A 17,905-nucleotide genomic window follows, 5' to 3' on the forward strand; every position below is an offset into this window, starting at 1 on the left:
TGCCACAAAGCCAGCCTTTGTCAGATGGGGTTTTTCCACTGATGAAGGAGCAAGAAAAGGACCCTGAGCAAAGATGTGACAAGTTTGCCAGGCAGTTTTCAAGCTGCTCTGTGGTACCAAAGAAATGACTATGGTGTGGGGGAAGGGGAGAGTAAGGGGCCCAGCAGTGTTGCTACTGTACCAGTCCTGGGAACAATCAGCATCTTGGAGAGAAGAGGTCAAGGTTCAGGTGTCTGAGCTGGAGTTGGTGATGGCCCACAGGCAGTGTAAGGGGCATCAATGATGCCCTCTGGAGAAGCAGCCATTGATGAGCTAGAGAAGAGGGCTGGGAAGGCCTCCCAGAAGAGCTGGGAGGGCCTGGGAAGGTGAAATCCTCCTGACACTTGAAGTGAGGAGGAGTGAGCCAGCAGGTGTTTCACATTAAGAGTTCCCAACTAGAAAGGTGCATTTGTGAGCCCTTTAGATGTTATCTGAAGAAAAGACAAGACACAAGTGCTTCCTGAAAGACAACGCTGCAAAAGGAGACAGAGGAGGGAGGCAATGAGGGAAGCAAGAGGCTACCCACAGCCTTCATGCTCTCAGAAATTGGTTGGGGGGAAAAAAAAAAGCGTTTGAAAAGAAGGTGTTCAGCCCCACATCTGCAGCAAGCCAGACAGGATGAGGACTGAAACTGGCACAGGACCCACAGTTTGTCGGTAACTGGGCAAAAACATCCAAGACAATGGGGGAAGCTGTGGAGACAGAGGGTACAGAGAAGTCCAGGAGTTCTACTGACCTGTGGAGTCCAAAGAAACAGTTGCAAACACACATGGAGTAAGGGAGGTTTGGATACAAAGATGAAGAACACACAGGACTCCCTCGTGCCACGACAGAGCTTTAGGGAAGAAGGGAGAAGAGATCAACATACAAGGGTCTCTGCTAAGAGGGATGCGGGTGAGGGGGGTGACGGAGGAGCTTAAAAGGATCAGCAACCCTCTCCTCATACCAGTTCCTAAGCCTGTCTCCGCCCAGCCTGTGGTGCCCCAGCGAAAATCCGCACTGACACCGTGGGGAGTGGGCTCCCGGGGAGGCATTCAGGAGGCACTACGGGGATCTCTGCCCTCTGCAAAGCCCCAGCGGAGACTTGATGGGGCCAAGCCTGGCGAAGGCTGAAACTTCAGGACAATGGGCAGAAGGCAGCAGCAAGACGCGGTGAGCTGGGACTTCGTGAGGCCAGGACCCCTGAACCCCTTTCCCCCTGTGCTGGCTGCCCGCCTACCTGCCGGCTCGCTGCCAGGCTCTGGAGCCGCACTGCTGCCCAAGGAATGGAAGCATGGAATCCCAGTGGAACCGTCTCGGTTAAAACACAGACTTCGTGCTCGCACCGCTAATCGGTCGGCGCTGGCTTTGAGCGGGGCGGCTCCGGGCGCGGGCGGCCAATGGGAGGCCCTGCTGCACGGCCCGCCCCTCGCATTCCGGCCGCTCCACGCAGGCAGTGCAGGGCACGCTGGGAGCTGTTGGCGCGGCGCTGAGGAGACGGGACGTTTTCGGAGCAAAGGGAGGGCTGCCTAGCTGCACATAGCAACTGTGAGGCCCACCATCGCCTCTGGGGTTCCCAGCTCTGTAGCAGGCTGTCTGGGACGCACGGCGTGACCGGGGTCTGCGAACCTCTCCCTTGATCCTGAATTTCCCCGGCAGGAAAAAGGAATCAGACGCAGTGTCACCCTAAGGGCTTCGCTTGAGGAAAGCCGCAACTTCACGGGACACTGTCACAGCTGCTCAGGGCTTCAGGCCAGGTGCCGCGTACCAAAAGCCCATCTCCCAGAGGACTCCGTAGGCTGCCCGACCGACAGGACTACAACTCCCAGTAAACCCCGAGGGCGGCCTGAACAAGGCACTACAACCCCCAGAAGGCCCCTTGGTCGACCTGACCGAGGGGACTCCATCTCCCAGTGTGCTCTGCGGCTGTCCTCCCAGCAGTGTCCACAACCAACTATCCTGGGACTGCACTCGCAGCATTGTCCCTCCCGCCCCACACCAGCACCCCTCCCGCTGCCTGGAAGCTTCGTCAATCCACCCTCCACAAGCGCCACCTCAACCAAGCCCAGGGTGTTGGTTGAGCACGCGCTGCCGGCATCAGGGCATCATCGCCTTGGGTGGGCAGCAACGACTGCACCCCAGTGCATCTAGCTTCTGGAGCTAGATCACCGTAGCTGCGGTTCGGAAGATCGAATAGCCTAGCCTGCGCTTGTCATGTGGAGGACAGTTGCCAGCAGGACTCCTGTTGATTGATTCCGGCGCCAGTTGTCAGAGGGGCTCCGTGGAGAAGGCGGCGTGGCCCTGGACTTTGGAAGGTGGGTATGGGCAGAGCAGGCACCCGCTGGGGCACAGTTCCGGTTTGGAGGGAAGGACTTTGGTTGGCAGCCAGGATGCCCAGACATTGTCCAGGGCCATACTGGGCACTGACCCAGGTGCTGACAGGGTCTCTGGAAGGTTTGCCAGCCGGTTGGATGATAGGTATCCTGAAAGAAGGGAGCAGTGGCTGAGTGGTGGGTACCAAGTGGGAGAGTCCTGGGGTACACGGGGTAGGGCAAGGGACAAAGGCTGGTCTGTGAGGACAGATGGCTGCTTCCCTCAGGTGGCTATACAGTCTCTGCAACTCAGACTCCTGAAAGCAAATGCTTCCCCAACTGTGCTGTTATCCCAAGAAAAGCACAAGAGAGAGGATGAAGACTCAGCTTTTAAGGGTGATGTAGGAACCACCCCTGTGATCTGAGTTCATTTCACTTTTTGATTTGTAGAGGAGGGAAAATGAAAGGGCAGTACAAAGTGACTTTCTTGAGATTTTGTCCCACATACAGAAAGTCTTGAGAAGCTGAAATTTGTGAGAAGCAAAAATTATTTTCCTTTTTTGGTTCTTTTCATCAGTCCTTCCTTCCTCTTCACTTGTGCCTAAAAGAATGCTCTATGTAAATCTGCATGTGTTTAGCAATCAAGTTGGTTTTTCATGCTCAATCAAATTGGAAGGTGGATTCAATGCCCGTTTTGCCTTTTACATGCTTGGCTCTTGATAAATATGTACATACATGTGTGTGTGTGTATATATATATATATATATATATATGGCTCTCAGATTCTTCATTGGTTAATTGAATAAACAGTAGTTAAAACAAAATTTGTTCTAAGTTATCGTAAGAATATGCTATGCATTGTACAGGAGCACTTCAAAAACTTTATGGGAAAATGGAACTGAAATGAGTGGGTGCCAAAAACATCTTGTATTTAAGGGGTCTTCAGAAAGTGCATTAAAATTTATATTATGAAAAATATGCATGTGAACTTTTTGAACTATATGTAGTTTATTCTTATTTCTAGAGCAGTCTTTGGACATGTATGAAAATATTTGACTTAAAACATCAGCATAAAACATTGAAATAATGTTCATAGCCATCTGAAGTTTTAAAAATGTTGAAAAATACAATGAAAATAAAATTTATGCACACAGTTCTCTGCATATGGTAACTTTCCTGAACCAGAAGATAGCAGAGTATCAACTTCAACCCAGTTACTTGGTAACACAAAGCCGCCCTGGTGCCAAGGGTTGTTTGATGTTCGCTAAGTCTCATGCGGTTGGAAAAACTGTCTGTTTTCCCAAATGTCAGCTTCTGGTGAGTTGTAGCAATGATAAGTCAGTTGGATTTTCTAGTGTTAAAACTTAGGAAAATATACATACCAGTGATGTGACTTTATTATAATTACCTTTATTATGAAAGGCTTAAGAATGACAATCTTCTAAATTTTTTTCTTGAAACAGAAGCATTTTGTGTGATAATGATTAGCTTTGGATGAAGTAAAGTGAAATCATACAATTTTTCATCTTCCTTTGGTTAATACTATGAAATACAGATATACAATACCAAAGGCCCAGTCATCACCATTTTGGGAAATGATGACTGGAAAAAAAAATATGTTGATTGAATTAAAAGGAGGCTTGTATAAGGCAACATATTTTGAAATGCACATGAATTTAGGATTATCTAAAAGGAGACATTTTGTATATTGATGTATTTATTTTGATCAATTGCTCTTTTATGACTTTGTGACTCAATGTTGTCATTTTTTTAATAGCGAAATTAAAGGAAGGCATTTTTTGGATGCAGTTCTGGTAGTTAGGCCCCAGCCAGTCAGGCTAAAAGTAAAAATGGAGTCACCAGTGCTAAAGGTCTTGGTACCACACCAAGGCATGGTTGTTATCTAACCTTCCAAGAAATCAGAAGAGAAAGAATCAAAATTTCAATTGGTGTGACAATGAAGTTTCTGCTTTTTCACTCCTTACAATAATCAACTTCAAGTGATCCAATTTTATCCAATTAGGTATTTTTCTATGAGTCTTTCTCCCTGTCCTCACCTTAGAAGGAAAGTCACTTTGGGTGCCAATCCATCTGTTGTTTGTTTCTGCTTTCTTTAGCCTTTCTCTATCTGTAAAGCCAAACTTCTGTGCTCAGCCCATCAGAACACTTTTTCTATGTTGTGGAACAACATTTTGTCTAATCATATAATTGAAAATAAAGCCAATTATGATCTTTAAATTGTTGCAGTTTTGTCCTCTCCTATAAGAAAAATGTTTTATTCTCCTTTAAATAAAGAACTATACATGTTCCCATTATTTTTCCAGTGGTATTATACTGAAATAGGAGTACAAGGAAAAGCTAACAAGACAAATGGATATTAAAGTGAGAAATAAAACAGAAAATTTACACCAAAGTAAGCAATTTTAAACTCAATTAATTGGACTATTCTTACCCATTTAATCTGCTTTCAACCAATAATGACAAACTAAAAATCATTGTGTTTTGAAGTTATTAGTCATTGGATATGCAGATAGAAGAAACCATTTTACAAAATTTGCACTTTATTTTTTTAAAGACTTTATTTATTTGAGAGGCAGAGTTACAGACAGAGAGAGGGAGAGACAGAAAGAAAGGTCTTCCATCTGCTGGTCCACTCCCAAAATGGCTGCAATGGCTAGAGCTGAGCCAATCTAAAGTCAGGAGCCAGGAGCTTATTCTAGATCCCCCATGTGGATGCAGGTGCCCAGGCATCTTCCATGCTTTCCCAGGCCATAAACAGGGAGCAGGATTGAAAGAAGAGCAGCCAGGATTTGAACTGGTGCCCATGTGGGATGCTGGCATTGCAGGTGGAGGCCTAGCCTACTGTGCCACAGTACTGGCTCCAATATTTGAATTTTAAATTATTGCTTGTTTCAAAGTTTCTGTAATAAAGATAGGATAGCCAATTGCCATATTAGTAAAACTTTAAGATATTTATACAAACTTTAATAGAAAGTCACTGTTAAAGTAAATTATAAAATGCCTGATATGTAGAAAATAGAATTTAGCTTAAAAATCCAAACATGAAAAAGAATATCAGAGACAAAGGAAATCTCCAATGGGAATTTTGCTTCTTCTCCTCCATATGGCCATAGTTCACATCTGGCAATATAATCTCTGTGGAATCTAGGCGGGGATGACTTTCTCAGCAGTCCAACCTTGCAGCCAGCTTTACACACCCCTTTATATTTTTCATGTAAAAAAATGTTAAACTGAAGATTTGGCCTGCTGAATTACTCAGCATTAAATAAAATCATACATTTCATAAAGATATATATATATATATATATATTTGTTTTTTTTTGACAGGCAGAGTGGATAGTGAGAGAGAGACAGAGAGAAAGGTCTTCCTTTTGCCGTTGGTTCACCCTCCAATGGCCGCCGCGGTAGGCGCGCTGCGGCCGGCATGCTGCGGCCGGCGCACCGCGCTGATCCGATGGCAGGAGCCAGGTGCTTATCCTGGTCTCCCATGGGGTGCAGGGCCCAAGCACTTGGGCCATTCTCCACTGCACTCCCTGGCCACAGCAGAGAGCTGGCCTGGAAGAGGGGCAACCGGGACAGGATCAGTGCCCCGACCGGGACTAGAACCCGGTGTGCCGGCGCCGCTAAGCGGAGGATTAGCCTATTGAGCCGCGGCGCTGGCCGTCATAAAGATATATTTAAGAAGTCAATATAAAATTTAAACTAGTATAATAATAACTGAAACCAGTAAATCAAAAGTGTTTTCAGGTCATCGGTAAACAAGACCTCCACTATCATCTAAGGAATAGGCAACAATGTGAATAAATTTCCACAGTGATTCTATTCTCATACAGCTGCCAAAGAATGGGACATGAAATCTGAATCCCAGTCTTGGCTTCACTGGTAACTGTGATAATCTTTCACAAGAGTGTTACAAACTTCAGTTTCCTTACTTGTAAAAAAGAAATAATGATAGCTGTACCATGGTGATATTGTCTTATGGGTGACAATTCACTTAAAATATCTGAGAATAGGAAACTGTTAAATGTCAAATTTCATTGTAATTACATACACAAATAATATAAAAATACAATTTAATCACTACTCATATTAATAAAATACCTTAGCTATAATAAAAATTAATGATTGTTTTAATATTTATTCTTATCCTTTGAAGATTTAGGGTAACAATTCAGGAATATTATTTGGAACCCCAAATCTTAAAATTCGTAACAGATTGAAACATGTAAATTATATTATGGGTATGTGTTTTTATTTAAAAATAAAGGTTCAAAATCATAAGAGAACCATGCACTTGAAGTTAAAAAGTAACTTGATAGTTAAAAAGTAACTATCATGGATTGTATTAAGATTCCTTCCCCTGGAATTAAATAATGAAGGGCATCTGTGTCATATCTCTTCTACCCTCCCTTTGCTAATTCCTTCTCTGCTCCTTAATACATTTTTAGAAAGACAGCTAGCAGGAATCCATAGAATATGAACCTCTGGCACTATGCAAGACAGGCTATGGCAGTACAGAGCTCTTCAGGGATTTAAAGCTGATGAAATATGCAGAGGTCAAGTGTAGATATGTAGATCTGTATCTTAGCACTGGATTTTCAAGCCACCCCGATGTCATCCTGACATCTCTTAGCTTCTTTTTAGGCAGAAACTACAAAATAAGCTCATGGAGATAGTGGGCGCAATCATGAGCATCAGTTTTTAGCTTCTTCTTTTTAAAAACATTTATTTGAAAGACAGAGATAGTTTCCTTCTGCTTGTTCACTCCCTAAATGTCCACAACATCTGGGACTGGGTGAGGCCAAAGCCAGGAGCCTGGAACTCAGTTTGGATCTCCTGCATGTGTGGCAGGTGCCCAGGTACTTAGGCCATCATAGAGTGGGCATTAGCATAAAGGCAGAGTCAAAAGTGAAGCCGGGACTGAAACCGAGGCACCCTGATACGGGATTCAGACCTCCCACGTGAGACCTTAACTACTATCAAGTGCTTGTCTCCTGAGCATTGCTTAAGTGGTATCAAATGCAAATAAAAACTGAAGGCTGCCAGGTTAGCTGGAGGTCACCAACTCGCCATGGTGTGTCTCTCCAGTTCAGTGTTCCATAGTGAGCAAGTTATTTTAAAAGTGAGGACATTCTTCATGGTACATGTAACAGGAAATCCTCTCCCACAAGGATGTCCTGATCCCAGGAAGCTATCAATTTGCCACCTTTGGTGGCAAAGCAGACTTGAAAATGCAATTTTGTTAAGGAACTTGAGATAGGGAGCTTAACTTGAATAAAGTAGGTGTACTGATTCTAACTACAGGTATCCTTTAAAGTGAAAAATCTTTCCCAGCAGTTGTCAGAAATATGGCTACATAAAAACAGTCGGAGAGATACAATGCTTCTGGCTTTGGACACGGAGGATTGAACATGGGGGATGGGGACCTCTAGGCAAGGACTATGGTTATCTTCCTGAAGCTGGAAAAAGCAATGTTATAGAACCCGTAAGACCTAGGTCCACTTGTCAATCACTGACACTGAAGTAGAAGAAAACAGGAGTTTATTTTTGCAATGCAGTGAGAAAGGATGTGTGCAGCTATTGCTCAATTCCCAAACTCCCTGAAGTATTAAAGACAGTGACTTTTACAGGATACAATTGGAATTGAACAGTGTGTGACCAGCTTGTGTGCAGGTCTCAACGCACAGTGCTATGGCCATCTATGGATTGGTCAGTGATAAGAAGCTGGCATACCTTTGATGATGGCAATGTGGGCTAAGGCCTGTGAAATCATTTGATCAGGACCTGCTAAGGCTACTGCAAAGGGGACTCAAAATTCAGTAAATCTGCAGCAGGCTAATTTTTAAGTTGGTAATTTTGTATGGCCTGTGAGTCATGTTGTAAATATCCATATGGCCATTGGCAGAAAAAAGCTTCCCCATCCCTACTATGGGTAGGTTGGATGTTACTTTGGCCAGGGCTTAAAGTTCCTGTGAATAGAGTCTAGCATTGGGATGTTAAATATGGAGTTGATAACTGAATTCTGAGTCTTAGTTATTCAGGTTCTATTGGGGGCCTGCTTTATCTTTGTGCCACTTTCTTAATTGAGTTATGCTTAAGTAAATAGTTGAGTTGTAATCCTCAAGTGAAGACAGAGGTACCACAAGCTGACAGAGAGATACTGGGACCTGATAAAGTCTAAATCACAGGCCTCAGGGGCAGAGAGGCTCAATTTCAGGCATGTGTGCCCCCCTGGTATCCCTGGGAAGGAATGTGGCCAGGCCGACACCAACTTCTGTGAAACTTTAAGGTAATGAACTTGTGTTGTTTCAAGCTACTAAGTTTGCAGCAATGTGACACAGTGTCAATAGAAAACTTATACTATGCAGGATGGTCTTGAGCACTGTCTGAAAATGAGCATCTGATGCTAGGAAGCTGATTGGCTGGTGGGCACACAGGTGTGGCCAGGTAGGGGCATGAGGTCACATGGGGGCGAGGTAAAGGTATCAGGTAGAGCGTGAGGTCACACAAGGGCGTGGCGAAGGCATGGTCTTCCAACTCACAAACCTAATGGATTTTAACCTGTGTGCCTACCTACTTCATTCCCCTCTCAGAGACTCCATCCCTTAATCCTAAGGGAAGTTGATAGATGTTGAATCATCTCTTCTGTAACTTCTTCCTGCTTATGAGGGGCGTAGTGCAGGCCCTGCCTATCCAGGGTCTGGAAGTCTCTGTCTAATCCTTTCTAACGAGTTTGTTTTGTGACCTGGAGCAGTCTCAGTCATTGCCAACGTCTGTGTCCCCTGCATGGTCAGTTACTCCCAGAAGTCGAGTTCTGAAACATATAAGTTTGTTAATTAGTATAGGTAAACTGGAGACCCTTGCCACCCATGTGGGAGATTTGAAGGGAGTTCTGGACTCCTGACTTTGGCCTGGCCCATTCTTGCCTGTTGCAGGTATTTGAGGTGTATACCAGTGGATGGAAGATCTCTCTCTGCTTCTGTGTATCTCTCATTCTCTCCGATTCTCTGCATTTCAAATAAAATGAAAAAAGAAAAGAACCATTTCACTCTATATTATGTACTTCTTTCAATGAAATCTGTGGCACAAGCAATTTTATTTCTAACTTTCTGAACAATAACATCTTATTTATCAGCAATCAGAAGTCATTGTGAGAAGGAAATCCACTGTGGGCCCAAAGAAGGGGGAAATGTGTTTTGGACTCTAAAAAAATATGAACACTACTTAAAAATAAATGTAGCATGATGAACTTGGTCATTAAATGTTCACTTTTGAAATTGTGTTACTTCTTAATTTCATTTATGAGCTAATGAAATAATATATTTACTTCATTTTCCTAAGTAGCTAAACAGAGAAAAATACTTTGCTATTTTAAAAGCCATAACTACTATTTTTAAGCTACATAATATAAAGAGGACTTCAAAAAGATCATAGAAAATAGAATTAGAAGATAATGTCTATTTTCTTATTTATTTGGAGATTTATTTGTTTATTTGAAAGGCAGAGTTACAGAGAGCAGGAGAGGGAGAGCGAGAGTGAGAACAAGAGAGAGAGGGAGAGAGATCTTCCATTAGCTTGTTTGCTTCGCAGATGGCCATAATGCTGAAGCTAGGCCGGTCCGAAGTCAGGATCCAGGAGCTTCCTCCGAGTCTCCCATGTGGATGCAGGGACCCAAGCACTTGGGCCATCCTCCACTGCTTTCCCAGGTGCATTAGCAGGGAGCTGGATTGCAAGCACAGCAGCTGGGACTCGAACCAGTGCCCATATGGGATGCTGGTATAGCAGGTGGTGGCTTTATCCACTATGCCACAACTGTGGCTGCCCATGAACTTTTTGAAGTCCTCATAATTCATGTTAATATTACATGAGTTATTTGTATTGTTTTTCCAATTGTGACACTTAAAGTAGTTCAGAGGCAATGGGACTTTATGTCAGGATATGCACTTCAGAACACTAACAAAGAAACAATCAGCTAACAAATGGAAAGTAACACTTTGAAACTTGGTAGGCATTTGCAGATGGTCATTCTACAGCCCTCTCAAGGGTTTTGTTTCTATTTTTATTACTTTAATAATAAACTACCTGAATGCACATACAGGAAACAGCTGCATGTTAGGGTTCATCTGGGAACTTCTGGAATATCCTGACTTGAGCCTTGTGCTCAGAGATTGTAATTTAAACCATCCAGGCTGGAACACTGAACCTTTAAAAAAATGCTTTCCTGGGTGATTCTACTCTAAAATAAGAACTGTGAACCACAGCTTATAAAAAGGTGGGATGAATAGTAAACGTATCAAAAGATTCTCAAAGCTAGTATGTAGGTTAAGCTCACAAAAAAGCAGTTTGCACTGGTTTTATCAAGGCATAAGAACTACAGTGACAGAGGTACTCATATATACTTTTACCTCCAGAGCAATTTCTGACTCCCTGAACACTGTTACTGAGGATTCAGAAGGCATAGCAGAATGTGCTGCAATATGATTCTCTGACAGATTAGCAGTGTCTTCCATTGGGAAATAGAGTGGGAAATGGTGCTGTTTTAAGAATTTATCATCCTGGAGAGAGAATTTAGCCTGGCAGTTAAGACACCGGTTAAGATACCCATGTCCCATTTTGGAGTACCTGGGTTTGATGCCAAACTCTGGCTCCTGGCTCCAGCATTTTGGTACTTGTGGATTCTGGAAAACAGCAATGATGGCTCCAGTAGTTGGGCTCCTGCAACCCATGTGGAAGACTAAAATTGAGTTCTTGGCTCTTGGTTTTGTCTCTAGCACAGTCCCAGCCTTTGTAGATATTTGGAAAGTAAAAAGCAGATGGGAGTTTTCTACCTCTCTATATTTCTGCCTCTGAAAAGATTTTTAAAAATTTAAAAACAGGGGCCAGTGCTGTGGCACAGCGGGTTGAGGCCACGGCCTGCAGTGCTGGCATCGCATATGGGCGCCAGTTTGAATCCTAGCTGCTCCTCTTCTGATCCAGCTTTTTGCTAATGCACTTGGGAAAGCAGCAGAGGATGGCCCAATTCCTTGGGCCCCTGCAACCACGTGGGAGACCAGGAAGAAGCTCCTGGCTGTTGACTTTGGATCAGCTCATATCTGGCCATTGCAGCCATTCGGGTAGTGAACCACCAGATGGAAGACTTTTCTCTTTGTGTCTACCTCTCTCTCTAACTCTGTTTTTCAAATAAACAAAATAAATCTTTTTAAAAAATGAAAAACAATTTGACATCCTGTTCTTCATTTTGTCTTATCTGATTTCTGATATTTTTATTCTTATTACTGCCAGATCTAAGCTAAAAAGAATTTATTATTTATCTCCACCTTGATACCACCAGAGGGTCCTTCTGTTGGCATTTTTTTCCTTTTGGGCTATGTAAGTGGAAACTTTTTCAGCTTAGTTTGCCCAAGATACTGTTTAGTATCATTTCCATAGCAAGTGCTTTTCTACTGAACCAGTGTAAAATAGGCATCTATTGACTTTATTGCTTTGCCCTAATTAAATGACCTACACACTTGTCACCATAAATATTGATCCTCTTCACTTAGCCAGAGAAAAGTTGGTAAGAGAAGGCAATTCTCTGTTTCAGTGAGAAGTTCCTCACACAAGGGAAACAATAGATATGTACTGAATCAATGAATTAACAAACAAGTAGTAATACTTTTTAAAGTAATATTGCAACAGAGTACCCCAAAATGAAAAGACCAGTTCTTCCTTTAGGGGCTCCTTCCCTTCCCCTGCCAGCAGCAGGAATACAAATTGTTCAACTATGTTATAATTGTTAACCACCTGCAAGTTTTTTTTTTTAGAGAAAAAGTATTATTTTGAAATAATTCCTCATTCTAGACAGATGCCACCGAGTCTACTCAAGGAACATTATTGACATATTCATCCTATAGAGATCACTTCAGAATCTGCACGTATACCACAAGAGCAAATATGTCCCAAGGATGCTACATAAAACCCAAGGTTACCTCCCAAATAGCCCCAGCTTTTGTTTCTGCACTGATAGAAACACCTTCTTTGAGCTAGAGGGAGAGGTAGTTTGGAACAGTAGCTCTACCTTTGCTGGCCAGCCACACAAATAAACTCTTTCCTTTGTGGTAAAAACTAGTGTCTAAATTTGGCTTATAGAGCACAGCAATTGACACACCCTCTTGACTTTGAATTGAATGTGCTTTATTTGCATGGAAAAAAAAATATCTTAAGCAATATAATTTGTGACTTACTTCAGTTCTTTAAAATGAATTATACTTCCTGGCAAAGGAGAATCCTTATATAAAAGGGCTTCTTTGACATCTCCCTTTAATTGATTAGGATTCCATGTAAGTCTATATACAGGTAAACTTTAATTATTTCAGTTGCTGATTTTACCTCTAGGATCATAACCTTTTTAATATTTCCTTGAAAATATTTGACTTTAAGTCATTTCAGTTATAATTAAAAATTTTGTCAGGGAATGGGATTAAAAGATTAAAATCAAATATGTTATTTTTGCATCTTATTAGAAATACAAATAATTCTGAAGATGGATAAAATCACATATTTTATATTACTCCTCATTACCGTGGTCAGTATTTATTTCAATCACAACTTATTAAATTCCTAATTCTTTCTATGTCCTGGCTGTCTTTTGAACATAATAGAAATTTTAAGTCATATATGAAGAATAACTTTGAGCAAGTACCAAGGAGAAAATTTATTGTACTATGACTTTGAGTTAAAATAGTCCATTTGTTTGTCTTTAAAATATTTTCATCTGTTTTTATTGAAATATATTAAAATTTTGGTGTATAGAACATTCATGTTAGAATGACAAACCATATAATACTAATAAAATATAGTCATGAATGAATCATTTTAAGACTTTATTTTACTCTACTTACATTAGAACTAACACATTTAAGAAGGATAAGGTAAATACTGTAAGGCATTTGACAAGAGGTGAATGGGAAATTAATGAATGGTTTGGAACTATTTTGGACTTCCTCATCAGTGGAAGGAAGTAATCATTTTGATAATATGCTTTTGAATTATACAAAAATATTAGGGGGCCATACGGGAATATTTACATGAGGAAATATTAAATTTAGACATATGTACATAGCACACTTATAAGTAATATATCTAAACATTTCTTTAGGGAAAATTCTGCCAATTCAAGGGCTTTTTGATTATACTATTAGTTTCTGTAGGCATTTTTATATTGATGTAGATGACTATATTTGATGATTCCTTAGTTTAATTTAATAATTGTATGTTTTGTTCCTTTATTAACTCATAGTATAAGTCAAAGTACTTAAAATAACTCCCTGGCCGGCGCCGCGGCTCACTAGGCTAATCCTCTGCCTGCAGTGCCAGCACCCTGAGTTCTAGTCCCGGTTGGGGCGACGGATTCTGTCCCGGTTGCTCCTCTTCCAATCCAGCTCTCTGCTGTGGCCCGGGAAGGCAGTGGAGGATGGCCCAAGTGCTTGGGCCCTGCACCCGCATGGGAGACCAGGAGGAAGCACCTGGCTCTTGGCTTCGGATTGGCGCAGCATGCCGGCAACAGCGTGCTGGCCATAGCGGCCATTTGGGGGGTGAACCAACGGAAAAATCAAGACCTTTCTCTCTGTCTCTCTCTCTCTCTCTCACTGTCTAACTCTGCCTGTCAAAAAAACAAACAAACAAACAAAAAACCAAAAAAACAACTCCCTGAACTCTTTATGTATTAGTTTTTTTTTCTTTTAAAAAACTTTTATTTAATAAATATAAATTTCATAGGTACAGCTTTTGGAATATAGCGGTTCTTCCCCCCATACCTGCCCTCCCACCCCCATTCCCATCTTCAACTTTACTTAATGCCCTCAGGATGTTTCAGTTCCCTTCAAGTGTTCTAAAACCATTAAGCATTATTAATCCATATACATAATCTTTATTAGAAATAAACCACAGTATTTTGTCTTCCAAACATATTCTGCCTGATTATGTATGTAAAAGAGAAAAGGTAAGGGCAGAAAGGGAATAAAAGTATCCAAGGGAATCTCCATCTGAGAACAATAATTTAAAAGTAAGTACTAGCTGCTGGCACTGTGGCATAGCGGGTAAAGCTGCTGCCTGCAGCACAAGTATCTCATATGAGCACTGCTTCAAGTTCCAGCTGCTCTACTTCCAATCCAGCTCCCTGCTAATGTGCCTGGGAAAGCAGCGGAAGATGGCCCAAGTGCTTGGGCCCCTGAACCCAAGTGGGAGACCTGGAAGAAGCTTCTAGCTCCTGGCTCCTGGCTTCGAATTGGCCCAGCTCCAGCTGTTGTGGCCATTTACAGAGGGAACCAGCAGGTGGAAGATTTCTGTTTCTCCCTCTCTAACTTAGCCTTTCAAATAAATGAATAAATATCTTTTTTAAAAAGTTAGTACTAAAAACATTGACAATTACTGTGTATTCCACTCCTGGCACCTAAATAGATCATTATAAACTACATGCTCCAGTATTGAAAGAGTCCTGCCACCTAAGTAACTATGGGATGAAATAATCAATACTCACCTGTTAATCACAGAATTTATTTTTCTGATAATGTTTTTTAAAAGAATTATAGGATTAGGCTTAATATAAGTTAATATAATGTTTTTTATAAAAAACAGAAATCTAATAATAGACCTTAATGTTTGCATCAATCCCTCTTCTACAAACTAACCAATATGACTGCTGAATATCATCTGCCCTGGTTTATACTTTATTTTATTTTATTTTTTTTTACAGCCTCACTTATTTGAAAGAGTTGTTTAGAGAGTAGAGACAGAGAGAAAGGTATTGCATCTGCTGGTTCACTCCCCAGTGGATTTCAACAGCCAGAGCTGAGCTGATCCAAAGCCAGGAGCCAGAAACTTCTTTCAGGTATCCCAAGTGGATGCAGGGACCCAAGCACTTGAGCCATCTTTTGCTTTCCCAGGCACATCAGCAGTGAGCTAGATCAGAAGTGGAGCAGCCAAGACTTGAACCAGTGCCCATATGAGATGCCAACACTGTAGTCCAGGGCTTTAACCTGCTGTGCCACAGTGCTGGCTCCTATACTTTATTATAATGTATTACACTGTCTTGTTTTGCATTGTATTTTATGAACTTTATGAGATCTCATAAGTTAAAGTGGCAATGTAGAAATTCAGATTCAGGGACAGGAACATAAACAAGATAAAGTGAGCATGTAGATTTAGGGACAGTATATTATCTTTAAGGCCTGTAAGTTGAGTAGAAATGTATCTCTGGTTCTGATGCCATGGCAAAATGGCAGACATACTTGTTAAATGACTTGACCCTAAGAAGAGAGCATACTACAGAAGATGAAGATTTGGTTGCTTTGGAAACTGAAGCAATGTCTACCGGTCATATAGATGATTTAGTGGACAGTGCTTCACTACTCATCCTGGAAATAAACATTTTCAGTGGTAACAGTTATTTAGTGCTAAAGCACAATTTGTTTGATAAGATTTTCATGTAGTTGCTGAGTAATGTAGTTCCATATGGCACTTGATGCATGGTCAAAACGTAGGATGGCTGTAGCTTTATATTGACTGAATATCTTTAAAGAATTCTCCATAGTTTCTCAGCTCATCTGTACATGCAGGGTGTGTGGCAGACCATTCAAAGTAATATTTTCTAGCAACTGTTTCCATTGCTTATTTGTACTTTAACCCACTCGAGTTAGTCTTAGTTGTTTTCTTCTAGGCTCAGCAATGACAATATTATGCTCAGATCCAATGACTTTTCTCTAGTCTTTGCTATATTTGAATTGTTTGCCATATTTGAAACTTGTCCAAGATCATTTCTTGGAAATTTTTCTGTACTCTTTTTTATCACATCCTCTCTGATAATTTATTCTATCTTCCATTACTTTCTGTAGTTTTCCCATCTTGTTCCTCATTTGTCCATTGCTGCAATTATCCATGATTGATTTGACCTTCTGTTATTTAACACTCCTGACTCTCTCCAGCTTCTATCTCTTCTCCAGCTTTCAGACCATAGGTTCAGTTTCCCATTGGATGCTTTTGTAGCTTTCCAGAAGGTACCTCATGCTCAACTATTCTATGAAATGTATACCCCACTCTCTTCACTTACATATGATAGTACTACCATCCTTTAGTAGATCAAACCACCCAAATGGGACTTTGGTGCTTTCTCTCTCTCTCTCTCTCTCTCTCTGGTTTAATTGCATTTGATGTCAACTCCTGCTACTTTTTCTTATGCTACTTGATTCAGATGTCTACTTACAATGAAAATAAGAGAGGATAGCTGTTGTGCTCAGAGCTATAGTAATTTATTTTTAAGTAATTTAACTTTTTACATGGAAATTTTCATTATTGGCAAAACCTGAAAGCTCTCTCAGTTTGTGATATTAACCAGGTGTATATGGTTGCAGCCTCAGGGTCCTATGATACAAAGCTTTCAGGAGTTAGTGGAACACATGGAACAATAAGAAAAAGGGGAAAAAGAAGTAGCACATATTTTAAACTTTATACTCTTTGCTTATATGAATCTATATGTAATTCTATCTACAGTTATTAATACACAGTTCTATGTTTTTTTTTAAAAGATTTATTTATTTGAAAGGCAGAGCTACAGAGAGAGGGAGAGAGAGATCTTCCATCCACTAGCTCACTCCCTACGTGGCCACAATGTCTGGAGCTGGGCTGATCTGAAGCCAGGAGCCAGGAGCTTCTTCCGGGTCTCCTTCATGGGTGCAGGGGCCCAAGGATTTGGACTATCTTCCACTGCTTTCCCAGGCCATAGCAGAGAGCTGGATTGGAAGTGGAACAACCTGGACTCAAACCGGCACCCACATGGGATGCCTGCATGGTAGGCTGTGACCTCACCTGCAACGCCACAGCACTGGCCCCCGGTTCTATGTTTTAAGGTAAAAAATTACCTGTCATGATTTCAAGCTAGTTTAAAGGCTTACATATAAGCTTCTCTCATAAGTTAATTTTTAGCTAATCCCCTAAAAATGAGTAGATAAAAATGGGATGTGAATCAATCATAAGTATAACTGTGACTAGAACTTGGTAGTTAACTTTTTCATTGAATTATATATATATAACCTAATGGTTATTATTTTAACAATTTTCAAGTGTACAGTGCAGAAGATAGGACTAAGCCTATCCACACTGTTGTGCAATTGTCATACCAGCTCTCTCCAGAATGTTTTCATCTTCCCCAAATGAAACTGCATATTCATTAAACAGTAACTCCGTACTTCTCCTCCCCTTGCCCAGGAAACCATCATTCTACTTTTAGTTTCCCGTGGATTTGGCTGTTCTAAATTTCAGATAACTGGAATCATACATATTTTTCCTCTTGTGACTGGCTTATTTCACTTCAAATTATATATTCAAGGTTCATTCATGTTGTGGCATACATCAAGCTTTGGTCAGTAATATTCTTTCATATATGTACATCACATTTTGTTTGTTCATCTGTTGGTAGATGCTTTGGTTGCTGCCATCCTTTGGGTACTGTGAATAGTACTACTGTGAACATGAGTACACAAATATCTTTCCTGCAACTTCCTTTTAGAACTACATTTCAT

At 41.3% G+C, this 17,905-nt stretch overlaps 1 protein-coding gene across 2 annotated transcripts in view; it reads left to right on the forward strand.

Moving 5' to 3' along the window:
• The first annotated feature begins 1,501 nt into the window (after positions 1-1,501).
• The window catches only part of LOC133757757 (zinc finger protein 717-like), a 64,725-nt gene continuing 48,321 nt past the window's right edge, over positions 1,502-17,905 (forward strand). Inside the window, exon 1 of one of the 2 annotated variants that reach the window (XM_062188529.1) lies at positions 1,502-2,333. The gene's annotated coding sequence lies outside the window, so the exon portion shown is untranslated. The remainder of the gene's footprint in view (positions 2,334-17,905) is intronic. The other variant, XM_062188530.1, reaches the window with a different exon arrangement.

Source organism: Lepus europaeus, chromosome 4 (assembly GCF_033115175.1).
Source record: "Lepus europaeus isolate LE1 chromosome 4, mLepTim1.pri, whole genome shotgun sequence".
NCBI lineage: Eukaryota > Metazoa > Chordata > Mammalia > Lagomorpha > Leporidae > Lepus > Lepus europaeus.